Source organism: Glossina fuscipes, unplaced genomic scaffold (genome assembly GCF_014805625.2).
Source record: "Glossina fuscipes isolate IAEA_lab_2018 unplaced genomic scaffold, Yale_Gfus_2 0, whole genome shotgun sequence".
NCBI classification, from domain to species: Eukaryota; Metazoa; Arthropoda; class Insecta; order Diptera; family Glossinidae; genus Glossina; species Glossina fuscipes.
In genome coordinates, this window is record NW_023998414.1 from 21,041,104 (window position 1) to 21,049,248 (window position 8,145).

The window sequence follows — 8,145 nt, forward strand, 5'->3', positions numbered from 1 at the left end:
GATATTTCATATATTGAAGAAAGAATATTTGAGGAAATTGCAAAGGTTTCCTTTGAAGACAGGTTCGCCGTATTACGGCACTGGAACTTTGTCTTTCCCAATCACCGCCAATTACAACCCGAACATTAGGAATAGAAAAATGACGAAAGTTGAGAGTAGTTGTATGCTGAGTGGCCAATCAGCCATAAAGTCTGCTTGAATATTCTCAAAGTAGTTTTAGTTAAGACCTCTATTTACTATTTATTTTTCGTGTTGCATTTGCTTAGTAATATAAAAGTAGTTTAGTGTAGCATATGAAATGGAGCATCTGCTTATCAAATTTATCATTAATTCTCTTTAAATTCTTCATCTCTTCCCTTGTATTCAAATGTCTTATTAGATTTTTTAGGACCATTTTAAATATCGGCAAGTTTGAAGAAGTTGATATCAGATTAGAACCTTAGTTCGGAAATTAGTTCAATCGAGCCATTGGTCTTGGACCAATAATATAACTTATATGGTCTACACGTTACTTCTCTTTCTCTCTCTCTCTCTCTTTCTGGTAAGCGAAATAAATTCATTTGTTAGTAGTGGTCAGTAGTAGGCATTAACACAGGCAATTGTGCTTTGTCTCATCGAAGCCTTAGACGGCAGTATATCCATTCAATATTCCTGCTAGTGTTTGCCAGTGAGTTAAACAAAAGTAATCTTTCGTTATAACATAAAGACGGTACTATATACTGTGATCAGAAAAATGATAAGAGGAAAGCGATAGGTGAACTGTAGGCGCACACATTCTCGTAACTACATAACTACAATTGTTTCCCTTTTCCTTCGATCATTGGACTTACTCTTCGAGACTACTGTCACGAGCAATTTAATTTATATCCTTTTCCAATCTGCAGGCCGTTCCCTTTATTTAGCTTTATTTAACTTTCGTCATCTCTCGAACCAAAGAAAAAAAAAAATGTTTTGCTCGCTCTGTCCTTTTGACTCGATTAAAAGATGTAAATGTGTGCAGATAATTCGAAAAGAAAAAACCATTTTATACTCACAACCGAAAGTTGAGGGCATGTTTGTCGAGTTGAAAAGCTTCCTACACCTACAGGGAAAATTTCAGATATCCTATAAAAAATATATATATTCTCGATCAATATCAAATTCTACATTTACCTAGTCAAGTCCGTTTGTCAGTCTGTCCATCCATGCTTCTGTGCATGCCGACCACGCGGGGATCAGTTCAAAGTTCTTCCACACGAGTAAGTGTTGGAAAGGCGCCAAATCGATTAAAAATTCTTGCGACAAAAAAGTTTGGATTTTGTTTCTCATCAGTTGTAAGCTACGATAAAAGTTTCCACAAATATTCTATGGATATCGCGAAATGAATAGCGGTCGGTCTCGCTCAATATAACATAGTAGTGAAACTTCTGTTTGTCGCTTTTCTTTTTTTTTTAAGGGGAAAGATGAGGGGTATAAAAGATTACATGACGGCCGAATATCTTTTTTCTTATTATTACCCTTCCCTTCCTTGCTGCTAGATTTAACGACAGCCAGATGACTTAAAGCATTATCTCTTTAAATCTTTAAGTGTTTCGCGCTGCAGTATGATATGAGGAAATCCATCAAATTATTGCATTGAAATGATTAAATTAAAAGTTGCGAAATTTAGATCTTCGAATATAAGAAAGCTCGCACAAGGGACAGCGTATACAAAAAAGCTATAATTGTTGATTATTGCTTAGTGTAGCTTAAAGAGTGAATATGCATTTCTCATTAATAAACAATTGAAAAGAAAAGAAAAAGACGTGGTTTGTGTGTATATTCATTTATATCATTGTCGTCAGTTATTGCAAAAGTTCGGATCAATTTCCAACTGTGAGCCAATGATTTAAGTTTCAACAAAATGAGAATTTTAGTATCGAATTTTGAGGTGCTTAAGAATACACATTAAGCGAAATATCTGAAATATCATATACTTCTTACCTAAAGCTATAAAAAATCGGCGAATGTTAGAAAAATCAGCACAGATAGTTAAGGTCTTATATATTTATAGGGAATAGCGAGACAACAAAAACTCGCATAGAATAAGGATCAACCTATATAGAGGATATATCCGAAATTCACAGTCCAACTCTTTCTATATTTATCGCCTTACATGGTTTGGCATCGTCGTAATGTCAGTTCTGGGTTTTTTACCTTCATCACGTACTTTATTCGCATTATAATTATTGGCTGTAAAAAGTGAAATCGATCATCTGGTCCCTCTCTCCACCACTTTCCTAACCCATCATATACCTTACGGGGCGTCTGTGATCCTTCACTTAAGTTTATCCATATTTTTCTCCCGTTGTTCTCGTATATCAACCACTTTTCATCACTCGTGATCAGTCTCTTCAAAATTGTTTCAACAACGACAGTTTTCACTGTTAATTCACATGACACTTAAGTATCGGGCTTTCTTTCATAATCCATGTTATATAAATTGTTCACTGTTTCATTCCTCAACGATATCATAAAATGGAACTTCTATACCAGTTCCCATGGATCGGACCATTTTTACGACCCCTTCCTACATAACGTGTTATTTTGAGAAACTCATTGTAAGAGAAGAATTTGCAAAAAAACTCGACCAAAACTATTAATTTAGGTGGGATAAAATTTATCTTACACCTTTCAGTCCACTAAAAGGTATCATTAAGAAAAAATAAATTCACAGCGGCGTGACGTTCACCATCATTAATTTTAGAATTAACACACTTAACATTTTGCTTTCTACTCTGCAAGTACTTTTATTTGATATCCATATCGATGGTATTGTTAAGAGAAAAATTCTTTACATAATACTATAGGCATGTCCTTCGACCAATGTGGCCCATTTTTATCGAATTTTAAGTCGATAGCTTCATTTCTGCGGCCAAAAGAATGTTGACAACAGACATTATACAGACGGACAGACGGACTCGGATTCAGAATTTAAAACTGATCAACAATATATATACTTTGTGGGGTCTCTGATACTTGCTTCTGAGCGCTTGGGTATAAATATCTCTGTTTCAAATAGGCAAACGGGTCTCAACAAAAAAAATTCTCAGGAGCCAAAAGCAAGGAGATCACACAAAAGCAACATATTCAAGTATTGGTCTCATTAGGCGTAGCATTTTTGTAACATACACGTGGTCGAGCTCTTTGAACCAACGCTTAATAATAATATATAACGTATTTAACATTATTAGTTAAAGACAGCTTCATGTCATTGAAAAATTTAACTGATATATGTTGCGATAGCCTACACTTAAGCCCAAAGCCTGGTATGTCTTAAAAATTGCTGCTCTGCAACTGCACAATTGCTCCGTTTTCGTTCCGTTCTATTTGTGCAAGATTTGGTTAAAAATTCTATAATTTACATATTTTTACATATTTACGCACATCTGTACAAAATCAGGTAAGATTGAAACTCGAAATATTCGCAATAACCAGATGTTACGTAAGTTTATTTCCATGATTCCATCCAAGATTTTTCTTCGCTTTATACAATAATAAGGCATTACGACTAAGGATTTAATTTAAAAGCACTTCAAAGACAACTTAAAATGGTCTATGGTGAGACATATATATATCTATATATATATATATATATATATATTTTTTTTTTTTTTTTTTGTTTTCTTTTAAGTAACGGTGCTAGTGTAATTTTTTATGCTTTTACTGCATTTTTTGCGGTTATATTCTCAACAATTTCGTTTCCCTTTTGAAAGTAATCAGGCAAACGTAACGTAGTCGGTCAGCACAGTCCAACAAGAGTCAGTAGTGAACGTTTACAATCCAATTTATAATATTGCGATATATATGTAGGTATGTACACATTTACACATGAATGAAAAAAATCTAAAAGTATACAGCAATTTTGACGTGTCGAAAAGGTTAAGAAGCATAAGCCCACACACACACACATAAACACACACAAGCACGCACGCACGCACACACTATATATTATGTGAAATAATATGTCAAAAAGCAAATTCCTTTGATAGTGTTTTTGACGAAATTTCTTATATAAAAGCAAATCCTTTATGCCGTACACGCACACAAAAGACTTTTTCGCATATTAAATATTTCGGTATATGTGTAAATAATGTTTACGAACATGTGGGTATTTACTAAAGACGTGCACGAAATAATATTTACACCCATCATCAGGTGGATAGAAGGGGCTTAGCATACTAATAACATTTTCATTTTGTACACCTTGTAACACTGTGAAATACGCCTTACGGCGTATATATGCATATGAGCTCTTATGCCGTCGGTCAGTGTGAAATTAAAACACACTATAGCCTGAAAGTCAAAACAATCTAAATTTCAAGTTTAAAGTGTATGCAGTTTTCCACTGAAAGCATCCTTGCCAGATCTCATTTGTCAAAAACAAACATTTTTTACCGCTACGCGATATGTAATGCCTTCAAACGTTTGAAAGTTTATATACAAATCACTTAAATCTTGAAATTTCTCACAAACGTAGTCAGCCAGTAATCAAATGGAAAACCTTAAAAGAAGTCAGCGAAAATAAAGCATCGTTACGAAAAGATCTTATATGCCAGATCTTGATTAAGATAGATAGGGTAGATTGATTGATGATTGTCGATGCTCGACAAAGTGAGCCCGTGAACTGACATATTTGACTAGAAAAACAAGTTGAATCTTAAATTTTGATTTCTTAAAGTCATCTCTTCATGGACTACGATCTGAAAATATTCGATCGGCCTTTTAAAATTAGTCATATCTATGCTATGCCAAATCATGTTTGCAAGACTGACAAGTAATATATGATTTTTTCTTATTTTTTTTTTTTTTTCTAGATAATTACTCTTAAAGTCATGCCATATAAATATTTTAAAAAAGTTCTTCATACGAAATTTCGCTAAACACTAATATACGACCTTGCGTGAAATATTTATCCAAAAGAATTTCTAATATAAAGTATGATATAATATATGATTAAATATATGGTATATAATATACATGACATAAAATAATATAATGTAAATTTTCTTAAAACTAAGTCCGTAGTGGATACGAAATTCCGCTTTAAGTCGTTTAATCATGTTGAAGACTCTACTGCGGAGAATTTCTAAGCAATCGTGTCAAATCAACATAAATATTTACACCCGAGCAGAAAAAGAACAATTTCGCATGTATTACGTTAACCACATTTTTTTTTTTTTCTTTCTTTCATAATTTTCTTTTCATTTAACACCAAACATTTTGCATCGTTTTCATTTAGCATCGTTTTGAAGAAGATTTTTCAAAGCACTTTCTTCTTTTTTTTTTTGCTATCAAAAAAAATTGATCCCTTGACAGATTATATTATGAATATTTTTCCGCATATTTAGCATATGGTATACAATGCTTGTTAATGTTATCAATATAATGAAAGTGTGAAAAAGTGAAGTTTCTCAACTCAAAATTTTAGTCTGAAAAGGGAAAAAAATTGGGCACTTCGATCGTGAATAACGGAAACTGTGCAGAACTTTCATAGCAGGCCATTGCTGCTTTTTGTGCCTGAGGAAAGATAGCAGGAGTAATCTCTCTTCCATCTGTGCAGTTGTTGTCGTTAAGGAGAAACCTTAAAATGAAATTATATTCTAACATTCATTTTTATTAAAAAGCAAGGCAACAGACACACGAGTCACACCAGAGAGACAAAAAATGTCCTGCACAACCTCATCATCTGTTCATGCGAAACCTTTCCGCGCATTTAAAAGTTGGACTTTGCTGTCATACAAATCAAGCTTATTTTTAGATGAAAGCCCTTATACATGGCATGATATGCAAGAGATGGACCAACGTAATCTACATTTACATTTTGTATCACATTACTATAGTGGGCCGGTGTGGGTTCCAATTAAAATATTGAAAATTAAACGTTGTTGTCTCACTTGTGATAACAACCGCTATAGGGAAGGGGATTCATTCCCTCTACATTTTTCTCATCATTTCAGTATACCACGAAACACTAATACTCTGAAAATTGAAAACTTTTCACATTTGCTAACTATCTCAAACTAAACATTTACACGAAGAATGTGGTCGCAACAATGATCACATTCAATTGTGCTTCAATAGTTCATCCTTGGACCAGCACATGTCAGTCTATACCAAATTTTATCGAAATATCTCGATAATTATACCCTTTCGTTTGCATCGTCACGAATGGTCGGAAGGGCGGACATGATTACACAATTGAGAAAATGATTTTGAAACGCTTGACACAAGTAGAACAGGGTCTTTAAGAAATTAATGTACCTAATAACAAATTTAAAATCATTATAGTGTTAGATCTCGTTATATTAATTCATGCGTTGTCATACTCCTTAATATACTAAACGAAGTCAAACGAAGTTCGAAGTCATATCTTATTTCTAAAGATTAGGAAAAATGCTTTCTTTTTATCCTTCTCCTCTTCGAATTTTCAAATTTAAGTTCGTAAAGTTTTTGAATACATACAAATTATATACATGTGTACCGAATGATGTTATCTAAGATGCTAAAGTTGCTGCTAGAGCTTTCTAAGTCCTGAAGACTTGGAAACGAAGGACCACGATTTCATGCTCATATATCTAGGATTGAATGCACATAGTTTCCTCGTCTTATGCAGAATGTGAGATAAAACACTGAAATTTGGCATAAGCATCCTGTATAGATGCTGACGAGTTATTTATGATAATAAGGAAAACGGATTACATTTCGATTATCATAGGATTTCCTTTACAAAATCGTCAAAATCACTATCACTGAACGCATGAACGATTTCATATGCAATTGATTGCAAGATTTTTATTATGCAAATTCTTATAATAAGAAATTTTGCTTTCTTTTGAAATGCGATCGACCAACGTTGACAGTCAGAAAGAAATTAGGAAAGAGAAAGAGACCGAGAGGTGGTATCTGCAGTCTTGTGGATGTGTGTTAATCGATAAATGTTAAGCCTTTACCAACTGAACACTCACTATAACTACGATCAACGAAAACTCTACGGCATCTGAGATCTGAAGCCATGAACACTGACGATTCTTACTTACTCAGTTAGTTCTATGTGACTATATTACGTGAGAAGCGGCACTTTTGTCCACCTTGTTGTCCGTTAAAAGAAGATCTTCATACACTTAGCCAAAGATCTAAACTAGATTGGATTTGATTGTCGTTATTATCCTGCTGACACTCAGTTGCTCTTAATTGAGTATAGACAGAGAGAGAGAGAGAGAGAGAGAGAGAGAGAAAGAGAGTAAGAGATAGAGAAAGAGAAAGAGAGGATGCCACCATTTTCTAAATTAATTTTTTTTTTTTTTCTTTATTTATTAGCCGCCTGTACCATCTGTTAAGTAAGCTTTGATAGAATATTGCTTTCAGCTGTTAACAAATGAATTAATGAACACCTGGCTGTGTACTCACACATTACACTTGAATCGACAAACAAATATAAATAACTAATATTCTTTAACTATAAATCTTCTTCTTTTTTTTTTTAAATACTGCAAAGTTTAATTAAAGTCACTCACTCACTCCCAACACACTCATTATCATTGGTTTACGCTAATTTCACTCTACGATCATTCATACAATCATTATGTCCTGTCAATATGAAGTAAACCTTGTGTTATTTTTAGATTTTCCAAAAGAAGAAGAAGAAACAATTTCGATGAAAACGAACATCTAATTCTTCCTCTCCATCTCTAATATTGTACTGATGTGTTTTACTCTTTCGCATCCAAAAAAAAAATAACTAACACTGATTTGTGCGAGGAGCTCTCAGTATCTAATATCTTCATTTTTAATATTTAGCACTGCTATTTTACAGAAGTTCACAGGTACAATCGGACATGCTGCGATCTATTCAGAATTTGATATTGGTCATAAATAGATATATTTTATAGGATTACCAAGGCTTCCTTCTGGGTATTACAAACGTTTTGCTAAAATGAATGTACCATCCTCCTGCCTAAGTAGATAATAAAATTGAGTCCTCTCCTAAATGTCCATCGTGGAAAAAGTGATTGCTAGCCTAGAGGAGTGTAGTTTAAATAAAACATTCTGCTGCATTTTGCAAATTTTACTAAAAAATCTTATCATAAACTTATTGAGTCTCCTAATAACAGATGAAAACAATTG